We start from the raw sequence: 12,037 nt of genomic DNA on the forward strand, positions 1-12,037 counted from the left end.
TTAATCCTTTCAGTACTTATCAGCTGCTGTATGCTCCACAGGAAGTTCTTTTCTTTTTAAATGTATTTTCTGTCTGACCACAGTGCTCTCTGCTGACACCTCTGTCCATTTCAGGAACTGTCAAGAGCAGGAGCAAATCCCCATAGCAAACCTCTCCTGCTCTTGACAGTTCCTGAGACAGACAGAGGTGTCAGCAGAGAGCACTGTGGTCAGACAGAAAAGAAATTCAAAAAGAAAAAAACTTCCTGTGGATTAAGATTTTTAAATAGAAGTACACCGTTCAAAAAAATTAAGGGAACACTTAAAGGGGTATTCCAGGAAAAAACGTTATTTTTATTTTTTTTATATCAACTGGCTCCAGAAAGTTAAACAGATTTGTAAATTACTTCTATTAAAAAATCTTAATCCTTTCAATAATTATCAGCTGGTGAAGTTGAGTTGTTGTTTTCTGTCTGGCACAGAGTTTGCTATGGGGATTTGCTTCTAAACTGGGCGGTTCCTGAGACACGTGTCATCAGAGAGCACTTAGACATAAAAGAAGAACTCAACTTCAGCAGCTGATAAGTACTGGAAGGGTTAATATTTTTAATAGAAGTCATTTACAAATCTGTTTAACTTTCTGGAGCCAGTTGATATATAAAAAAAAAAGTTTTTTCCTGGATAACCCCTTTAAACAACACAATGGAAGCAACACTGATTGAAGCAACACTGATTGACAGTTTCTTATGCTGTTGTGCAAATGGAACAGACAACAGGTGGATATTATAGGCAATTAGCAAGACACCCCCAATAAAAGACCACTTCTCAGTTCCTATGCTTCCTGACTGATGTTTTGGTCACTTTTGAATGCTGGCGGTGCTTTCACTCTAGTGGTACCATGAGACGGAGTCTACAACCCACACAAGTGGTTCAGGTAGTGCAGCTCATCCAGGATGGCACATCAATGCGAGCTGTGGCAAGAAGGTTTGCTGTGACTGTCAGCGTAGTGTCCAGACCATGGAGGCGCTACCAGATGACAGGCCAGTACATCAGGAGACGTGGAGGAGGGCAAAAACCCAGCAGCAGGACTGCTACCTCCGCCTTTGTGCAAGGAGGAATACTGCCAGAGCCCTGCAAAATGACCTCCAGAAGGCCACAAATGTGCATGTGTCCACTCAAACGGTCAGAAACAGACTCCATGAGTGTGTTATGAGGGCCTGACATCCACAGGTGGGGGTTGTGCTTACAGCCCAACACCATGCAGGACGTTGGGCATTTGCCAGAGAACACCAAGATTGGCAAATTCACCACTGACCCCCTGTGCTCTTCACAGATGAAAGTAGGTTCACACTGAGCACATGTGATAGACGTGACAGAGTCTGGAGACGCCAAGGAGAACACTCTGCTGCCTGCAACATCCTCCAGCATGACCGGTTTGGTGGTGGGTCAGTAATGATGTGGGGTGGCAATTCTTTGGGGGGGGGGGGGGGGCGCACAGTCCTCCATGTGCTTGCCAGAGGTAGCCTGACTGCCATTAGGTACCGTGATGAGATTCTTAGACCCATTGTGAGACCATATGATTGTGCAGTTGGCCCTGTGAAGCTGTATATGTGTTGTAAAAATAAGTCAACAAAAACATCCAAATTAATAAAGTGGCTCTTAGCTGTCCCTCTATATATGTTGAAATGCTTCCAGACTTAATTCAGTGTAGAAAATGAAAAGGTTAGGACAGGTTGTGAGTTCCTCTTACATTGCAGGAGAACAGTGGGATGAATAATTGATCGTCTGTCTTTTAGAAGCAATGATCTGGTGCAGACAGCTGATCCAATATCCTATATCCTTTCAGGCCGGTGTGCGGTTTCCTTTGGAGATTATGATAAAGAGTTGAAATAATTTCCAATGCTCCTCTTTGCTGGCAGCGTAAAATGAAGTGGCACTCACACGGCTGATATTATCATCTGGAACATGTCTTGTGCATTGAGGTAAGAAACTATTCAAACTCCTTATGGATAAGATGAATGTGCTTTCTTGTAGAACACTTCTAGCAGTAATGACCTCTCAGGAAGGAAACAAATACACACGAGTGCTCAGTGTCAGTAGATGAGCTGTAAAGTTTATAGCTTTATAATATTATTGTAGTCATTTAATGTTTGGGGACATTCCATAGCTTACCTGGTCTATAGCAGAAAAAAAGGTTAACCCGAAGATGAAAACTCTTGTAAAGCAGGACACAGTAATGTAACGTTTCTACAGAGTGAATTTTCTTTCATGCTAAGTCATAGAGGAACCTTAGTTTAAAGGGGTACTCCAGTGGAATTTTTTTTTATTTTTTATCAACTGGTGCCAGAAAGTTAAACAGATTTGTAAATTATTTCTATTAAAAAAAATCTTAATCCTTCCAGTACTTATCAGCTGCTGTATAATACAGAGGAAATTAATTTTTTTATTTCTTTTCTGTAAGACCACAGTCTCTGCTGACACCTCTGTCCATGTCAGGAACTGTCCAGAGCAGGAACAATTCCCCATAGCAAACCTCTCCTGCTCTTGACAGTTCCTGACATGGACAGAGGTGTCAGCAGAGACTGTGGTCTTACAGAAAAGAAATAAAAAAAATTAATTTCCTCTGTATTATACAGCAGCTGATAAGTACTGGAAAGATTAAGATTTTTAATAAAGATTTTTGTAATTTACAAATTTGTTTAACTTTCTGGCACCAGTTGATTTAAAAAATTAAAAAATAATGTTTTCCACCGGAGTACCCCCATTAAGATTATGTGATAGAGTTTTATAAGTCAAACACATTTTAAGGATATATTCACATGTTCAGGTCAATTTACTTTTTTTTATTTTCTTTTTTATCTTACCGCAAATCCATGCTAGAATATCATGTTTATTAGCTAGCAAAATAATGGTTGCATAGATTTTACAGATGTATATTCAAATAGTGCAGTCAGTCATGGCAACAAAATTTTGTGGTTTTGCTACGCAAAACCACAAAATTTTGTTACCATGACTGACTGCACAATTTAAATATGCTCCAACGTATTTCACTTGTAATATCTATGCAACCAATATTGCAAAACCATAACAATTTGCTGAAAAAATGTGTGCAATCTGGCTATTTGGTAATTGGACAAGCAGAACACAACCGCTACGTCTTCACCTACTGTACATAACTTGCTTCTGCCACAGGTAATAAGAGTTTACACATTTATTTGTGCTGGATGCAATGAAGAATAATAATAATAAATAATGTTATTGTTGTGTTGTTGAAAGTTATGAAACTTTTTAATTCTTTTGTGTACCTAAACCTCATGAGTTTTCAAAAAGTCAGTCAATATAAGTGTGACTTTGATACCTTGTAACTAGCTATGTACTTTTGTGAGCAATATATTTTTAATTATCATCTATGGGGGACATTCATTAAAGTGTTTACCCATTTTTTTTCTTATATTTGTCGCTAAAAAGTCGCAGTTGCGACTACACATTTTTCTTTGCGACAATCATTTTTTAGAGCGAGAAAAGCAAAATAATGATTTCAGCCTTTGTAAGCAACTTTCACAAATCAGCTTACGGTAGTTAGAGATTTATAAAATGAAAATGTCGCAAAAAAGTCACAATAAAGTAAAAGTTTGCTTACATTTACTCCAGAAAAATCCTGGCTTAACCTTCTTAGCGGTTATCCCGAGCGGGACTCGGGGTTAATTTTCCCTGCCAGGAGCGGTAACCCTGAGTCACGCTCAGGGTAGAATTGCAGAGTTGCCGGCCGGGCTGCATGATATATCACAAAAGCAATCGAATCACGATTTTTGCTTTTTTGCTTTTTGCGATATAGCGATACGGCCCCCGGGAAAACATGTGATTATCTGCTCGGGTCGGCTCCTGTGGCGGGGGCTGGCCAGAGCAGGTAAAGACAAATACTAAAAGTCAGTGTTTCCCAACCAGGGGGCCTCCAGTTGTTGCAAAACTACAACTCTCAGCATGCCCGGACAGCCAAAGGTAGAAAAACACTGAGCTAAGTGTAAAAGGCCACCAGGAGGAAAATAAAAAAAAAACCTTCTGCTTACCTTCTCCCGGTCCCTGCAGATGCTGTTCCCCTCCGTGCGCTCCGGTCCCTGCTTTCTTCATTATTCATCTTGCAGGACCTCTCCCTTTTCAGCCAATCACCGACCGCAGTGGTGTCACGTGTCAAGCCAGTGATTGGCTGAAGGGGAAAGGACTTGTTCGACAGCAAATACACTAGGTTTGAAATCTGCCCGGCAAACCTAGTGTGTGTTGCTGCTGAACAAGAAGGTGAGAAGTGGGGATGAATGTGACAAAGGGGTGGGGGGGGGGGGAAGAATGTGACAAACGGGGGGAGGGGAATGTAACATGGAGGGAGGAAGAATGTGACAGAGGGGGGAATGTGACAAGGGGGAAGAATGTGACAAGGGGGGGGATGTGATAAGGGGGAGGAGAATGTGACAAGGGGGGGAATGTGACAAGGGGGTGTGACAAGGGGGAGGAGAATGTTATAAGGGGGGGGAATGTGACAAGGGAGGGGGAATGTGACGGGGGGAGATGTGAAATGGGCAGGGGGAGATGTGAAATTTCAATGCAAAAAATGGTACCACTTTTGGTACAAATTTCCACACATAATCATACTGCCAGGGAGGTTAATAAAATACCTCACCTACTTTTGCTTACCTGTGGCAGATTTCAAGATTTTGCTTACGCGCGACAAATTTATTAAGGCAGTGCAACATAATAATAAATTTGTTGCACGTAAGCAAAACGGCAGTAAAAAAAATAACTAAAAACAAGAGGACTAAAGCAAGGTTTTATAAATGTCCCCCTGTATGATTATTATCTGATAATTATCATCTGGATGTAAACTATGATTCGATTCACTTATAGCAAGCAGAGTTGCTGAAAATTATGAACAATTGATGTAGAATTTACCGTATATTAGAAAGCAGCTTGTTAGCTTTAATGCAAAGCATTTGTCAAACAATATTTATTTATTTCTGTATATTTTGCTTTAGAGCAGCCATGGTATGCCGAATCTCAGGCACCACAGACTTCTCTGCCTTGTATTGAGGTGTTCCCTATCCGTCAGCACTTAGTTATGCTGGATGCTTGATTCCAGGGATCCCCAACCCTTCAACTCTTATAGACAGTTACAGTAATATAACCATCAAACCTCTAATTCATACGGTTAGTATAGTGCGTACACTTAGCACCACTTAATTGGCTCTTGAATGATGAGCTTTGCATGTTACATATTAAAGGATAACTCTGGAATAGGAAAATTAATCTATACTGCCGGCAATAAAAAAAATAAACAGGTACATACCTTCCTTCGCTCCCCCGGTGCCTCCAGTAACCGGCTACGGTCTCCACCGCGATCCTCTTCCTGGTTGCCGGTGGTCGACGGCAGTGTGATGTTTTCGGCCCTGGCATCAGACGCCGGTGAAGTGAAGAATTGTGTGTCTTAAAGCGTTTTCACACTGCCGCTCAGCCTATCGCCGGCCGAGTCGGGACTTCGCTGCGGCCGGTGATTGGCTGAGCGCAGTATGACTTGCCGACCACCGGCAACCAGGAAGAGGATCATGACGAAGGCCGTAGCCGGTTACCGGAGGTACCGGGGGAGCAAAGGAAGGTATGTCCCTGTCGGTTTCCACGTTCTGCCCTGCCTATTGTGGGTGGACAGAACGGGGAAACCGAAAGTTAACCCCCCCCCCCCCCCCCCCGCCCCCGATCTGCTATTGGTCGTTGCTTCTATACGACCAATAGCAGGGATGGGAGGGGTGGCACCCCTACCACCTCACTCCTATCCCTTCAGGGGGATCGTGGGTGTCTTGGACAATGGGTCACCCGGAATTGCGCAAATCGCCAGTGTGAATTCACTGGCGATTTGCGGCGATCGCCGACATGGTGGGGTCTGATGACCCCCTTGGGCATTTGCGCGGGGTGCCTGCTGATCGATATCACCAGTCACCCCAGTCCGGTCCCCGCCCGGCGTGTCATGGGTCCTTAAGACCCAGGGTGTCGTGACGTAGCAGTACGTCATGGGTCCTTAAGGGGTTAAGGACACAGGGCATACCTATGCACACTGCACCCGCTCCCCTTCTATGACACGGGCTCAGAAGCTGACCCCACATCATAGCAGGGTGGTCCCAGCCAGTATCAGCCGCTGGGACCCATGTCTAATGCCAGACATCAACGATCGATGTGATGCCTGGCATTAACAAAGTTGATTGCAGCATCTAAAATTAAAGTAAAACAGTCCCAGCAGTGTCCCGATCAGCTGAGAGGATGGCGGGAGGGCCCTTACCTGCCCCCTCGCCGTCCGATCAATGATCTGATGCTCCAGCCAGCCATGGCAGGCTGGAGCAGCAGATCTCCAAACTTTGGCCCTCCAGATGTTGCCAAACTACAAATCCCAGCATGCCCAGACAGCAAACAGCTTTGTGGGCATGCTAGGAGTTTTAGTTTTGCAAGATCTGGAGGGCTACAGTTTAGAGACCACTGTATAGGATCCTTGGTCAATGCTATGCTATGGCATAGCATTGAACAATGTATGCAAACCAAGGATTGCATGTAATTGTCCTCTATGGGTGCTAAAAAATAGTGTACGAAAAAAGTTAAAATAAAATAATAATAAATGTTATTTAACCCCTTCCCTGATAAAAGTTTGAATCTGCCCCCCTTTTCCCAAAACAAAAATGTAAACAACAATAAACATAAACAGATGTGTAATCGCCGTGTGAGTAAATGTCCGAACTATAAAAATATAATGTTAATTAAACCACACAGTCAATGGCGTATACGTAAAAAAATACCAAGGTCCAAAATTGCATATTTTTGGTCACTTTGTATACCCTAATAAATGTATAAAAAGCGATCAGAACAAAACTAGATATTCAATAAAAACCCATTCAATAAAAACTAGAAATCATGGCGCAAAAAATTAGCTCTCACACATCCTCGTATAAAGGAAAAATTAAAAAGTTATAGGGGTCAGAAGAGAAAGTTTTTTAACCTCTTCAGGACGTGGTGCATATTCATATGCCCTGCATCCCGAGTCCTTAAGGACGTAGGGCGTATGCATACGCCCGTGGGAATTCCGGTCCCCGCCGCTAGCCGGTTGGGGACCGGACCGGGATGCCTGCTGGAATCATTCAGCAGGCATCCCGCCCCATGTCGGCGATCGCAGAAAATCGCATGTCAATTCAGACATGCGATTTTCTGCTATTCCGGGCTGATCGGGTCTCTGGTGACCCGATCACCCGGAAAATAGGGATGATCGGAGCTGTCAGTGACAGCCCCGATCATCCTGAGGGATAGGAGCAAAGTCGCAGTGCTGCGATCTCCTCCTATCCCCTGCCATTGGTCAGAAATGAATTCTGACAAATGGCAGCGCAGGACAGTGGGTTGCCATGGAAACCCCCCCATTCTGCCCACCCCTGGATGTTGGGCAGAATGGGGGGAGAAGATGGAAGCCGGGTACCTGCAAAGAAGATTGCGTGGGGACCGGCGATCACCGGAGACATCCAGCAGAGATCACGGCGCAGGTAGGGAAGCAACGGGGGGGAAGAAAAGTTGCAGTAAAGCGATCTTTACTGTGGCAACCACTAGGAAGGCCGAACTGCAACTCCCAGCATGCTTGTAGTTGTAGTTTTGCAACTGTTACAGTGGTGCCCAAACGGTAGCCCTCCAGATGTTGCCAAACTACAATTCTCAGCTTGCCTAGACTGCCCAGGCATGCTGGGAGTGGTAGTTCTGTAACATCTGTCCCTTTAGATTTTGCAATTTTCATGAAATTTTTGAAAATTGCTGCTCTACTTTGAAGCCTTCTAATTTTTTCAAAAAGTAAAAATATGTCCATTTTATGATGCCAACATAAAGTGGACATATTGTATTTGTGAATAAAAATAAAATTTATTTGGAATATCCATTTTCCTTAAAAGCAGAGAGCTTCAAAGTTAGAAAAATGCAACATTTTCAAAATTTACATGAAATTTGGGGATTTTTCACCAAAAAAGGATGCAAGTAACGACGAAAATTTACCACCAAAATAAAGTAGAATATGTCACGAAAAAACAATCTCAGAATCAGAATAATTGGTAAAAACGTTTTAGAGTTATTAATGCGTAAAGTGACGGTGGTCAGAATTGCGAAAAAGGGCTCAGTCCTTAAGTTGAAAAGGGCTGCGTCCTTAAGGGGTTAAAGAGTACATATCACTAAATAAACTATCCTGAACTAACTTAGGCTATGCTCCCTAACTACACCTAACAGCCCCCCGCTTCTTAAAAAAAATGTAAGAGCTTTCAAAAGCTCTGTACCTTACCTTTTTCCTTGCTCACAGGTTGAGCTGCCTGCAGGACGATGTGGGCGTGCCCCAGCAGGCGTGATGTCACGGAAGCCTGCTGAGGGGTGGGGGTCGAGGTCTTCCCTGGTTCCTGCTGGTGTCCGGAGCAGGGGAGAAGCAGTGGAGAAGCTGCAGGCCGGCTGGGAGGAGGTGAGAACTTCTTCCATAGCTGTCACCTGTCTCCAGCCGGCCTGCTGGCCATGTCCGCCGCTGCTGCGAGCTCACTCTTGCCGATTGACAGGCAGGCAGCAGCACTGTGCTGGTCACGTGTCCCGGCTGCAGTCAGATTTCGGACTCATGCCAGGCCAGCAGCATGAGTCCGAAATCTAGCGGCCAGGACATGTAGGGAGCCCCCTAGTGGTGGGTTTTCCCAAGTTAAAATAAACATAAAAATAAACCTTTTTTTAAATAAAATATATCTAGAAAGTTATTAGAAATAACTTTCTCTTTAACATATAAAAACTTTTTTAAATTATAGGTACCCTTTAAACATACAAATTTTTGTGCAAAAAGTAATAATTTTTTAACAGAAGTAAAACAAAATCAAACCTATATAAGTTGGGTATCATTTTAATCGTATGGGCCTACAGAATAAAGATAAGGTGTCATTTTTACTGAAAAGTGCACTGCGTAGAAATGGAAGCTGACAAAAATTACAAAATTATGTTTTAAAAAAAAATAATTTGTGATTGATGTCATTACAAAGTAAAATTGGTAGCGTGCAAAAACAAAAGTGCAAAAAGGAAAAAACCCTGAGTCCTTAAGGGGTTAAAGGGGTTATCCACCATAAGGTGATTTTAGTACATACCTGCCAGACAGTAATAGCCCTGCTTAGGAAGAATGCGTGCTTATCTTGGGTCTAAATGGTTATGTTGTGAGATTACCATAAAGCTAAGGTTATCTTTTTGTGAACTGGCTATTTCCTGTTGGAGTTTGTTCCCTTAAACTACAACTCCCATCATTCCTTGTTTGTAAGTGTGAGGTCACTTTTACCCCTCCCACACATCAGCCACCCCACCCATTAAAACACACCTGTGCTCCCTTCAATGCAATAGACCAGTGTTTTCTGACCAGGGTGCCTCCAGCTGTTGCAAAAACAAAATGATCTTTCTCCCACCCAGCAGTCGCTCCACCCACTGAAGCAAAGATAGACTCTCTCTGATCACCTGACTAGTGATGTAATGCAAAACAACTTTTGACATGTCTGTTTTTATGACAGTCACACTTTTAGCTAAGACATTGTAGAACATTTAACCCGATAACAACCATGGACGTCTATGCTCGTCCAATGGCCGTTAAGGGGGTATGAGGTGGGCTCCTGACTTGAGCCCGCGTCATACCGGCCGGCCCCCAGCTGATTCCTGTATCTGGGGGCCGGAGTTAATAGCCGACATGCGGTGAATGCCGCGGGCGGCTATTAACCCTTTAGATCGCCGCTGTCAAAGTTGACAGCGGCGTCTGAAGGTGCCTGTATCCCGTCCCTGGTGGTCCAGTGGGGTCGATCGAACCCCCCCCGCAGAGTGATCACAGGGGGGGGAGGGGGGTGATCCACTGCTGAGGTAGCCTGAGGGCTTACCTCTCCTGCTGCGGCAGCTCCGGTGCTCAGAATGATAAAGCCTGGCAGGACCAGGTTTTATCAATCGAGCGCAGAGCACACAGATCAATGGGATTGTATGTAACCCCATTGATCTGTATGAAGAATCAAATGATTCCTCCTAAAGGTCCCCTAAGGGGACTAAAAGTGTAAAAAAAAAAAGTTTAAAAAAAGTTTTAAAACACACACATTAACCCCTTCCTTATTCAATTCCATATAAAAAATATAAAATAAAAAATATATAAAATAAAAAAAATAATAAATAATAAAAAAAAACATATATGGTATCGGCATGTGCATAAATGTCAGAACTATAAAAATATAGCGAAAATTAAACCGCACGGTTAATAGCGTAAGTGCAAAAAAATCACAAAGTCTAAAATAGTGTATTTTTGGTCACTTTTCATACCATAAAAAAAGGAATAAAAAGCGATCAAAAAGTCAGATCAAAACAAAAATGGTACCGATTAAAACTTCAGATCACGGCGCAAATAATTAGCCACCACACTGGCCTGTACGCGGAAAAATAAGAAAGTTATAGGGGTCAGAAGATGACAATTTTAAATGTATAAATTTTCCTGCATGTAGTTTTGATTTTTTCCAAAAGTACGACAAAATCAAACCTATATAAATAGAGTATCATTTTAATCGTTTGGACCTACAGTATAAAGATAAAGTGTCATTTTTACCAAAATATGTACGGCGTAGAAATGGAAGCCCCCAAAATTTACAAAAAAATTTTTTTCTTCAATTTTGTCGCACAATGATTTTTTTTTTCCGTTTCGCCAGAGACTTTTGGGTAAAAGGACTGATGTCATTACAAAGAAGAATTGGTGGTACAAAAAAATAAGCCATCATATGGATTTTTAGGTGCAAACTTTTAAAAAGTAAGGAGGAAAAAACGAAAGTGCAAAAACAGAAAAACGCTTGGTCCTTAAGGGGTTAACCCACACTATATTTATCTTCCTATATACAATTATTACTAAGTAGTATGGAACAGAACAGCTTGGATATTTTACATAAATACTATTTCTGGCATAGTTACCTAGACTTAATTGTCATCTGAGGATGGATTTATGTGGTGTGTCTTATGTACTATGGTTTGTATTGAGTATAGGGATATCAGGATGTAGGGATATCTTATACAACATAACAGTGGGTACTACACCAAAAACTTTCGCTATCCATAGAGATGTCATCTGTCAGATTGCACCATATATATATATATATATATATATATATATATATATACACGACATTATGCTGAATGACCACCATCTGAAGAAAAAAAAAAATATGATGAATCTATGGCAAATTACCACCCTATTTAGTTGTTTACTGAATTTTCAATGATGGGGAAGGAAAAGGCATGTTTAATTTAACTGCATTTGATCATAAGTATGGAATACATCTTTAGTGATCTATATACAGAATGTGCTTATATGCATAAGACATACAGTACATAGATTCTGACGTCTCATCTTCTGACGCCAAGAACCAAACTATGATAGAAAGGCATAACTAGCAGGGCACAGAGAGGGATGAGGGCCCTGGGCCCATTTACATGGTGGGCCTGCTCACTGTGCTCAAGTATTACATGGGGAAAAGAGTTTAAAGGGGTATTCTAGTGAAAAACAATTTTGTTCATATCAACTGGCTCCAGAAGGTTAAACAGATTTGTAAATTACTTCTATTAAAATCTTAATCCTACCAGTACTTATCAGCTGCTGAAGTTGAGTTGTTCTTTACTGTCTGACCACAGTGCTCTCTGCTGACACCTCTGTCTGCCTCAAGAACTGTCCAGAGTAGGAGAGATTTGCTTTGGGGATTTGCTCCTACTCTGGACAGATAGGAACCCGGCATTTCTTTATAACGGCAGGTGCTGCGGGAGATCGTGGGGGCCCCAGCAGCAGGACCCCCACGATCAGACATCTTATCCCCTAACCTTTACATAGGGGATAAAATGTCTAGCAGTGGAGTACCCCTTTAACTAATAAGGACGAGTCTGATAAATACTAAAAGGATACAGATACTGAGCAAATTGAATATACAATATACCTAACTAGATCAGCACCATTCAAGACTCCGCTTTGTAAACTCGTACCACAGAA

General features: G+C 42.4%; 1 protein-coding gene across 1 annotated transcript in view; it reads left to right on the forward strand.

Annotated features, from left to right (window-relative positions):
• The first annotated feature begins 1,825 nt into the window (after positions 1-1,825).
• Positions 1,826-12,037, forward strand: part of CACNA1D (calcium voltage-gated channel subunit alpha1 D) — a 453,220-nt gene continuing 443,008 nt past the window's right edge. The window contains exon 1 of the mRNA XM_056524370.1: positions 1,826-1,961. The gene's annotated coding sequence lies outside the window, so the exon portion shown is untranslated. The remainder of the gene's footprint in view (positions 1,962-12,037) is intronic.

This window comes from Hyla sarda, chromosome 6, assembly GCF_029499605.1.
Source record: "Hyla sarda isolate aHylSar1 chromosome 6, aHylSar1.hap1, whole genome shotgun sequence".
Lineage (NCBI taxonomy): Eukaryota > Metazoa > Chordata > Amphibia > Anura > Hylidae > Hyla > Hyla sarda.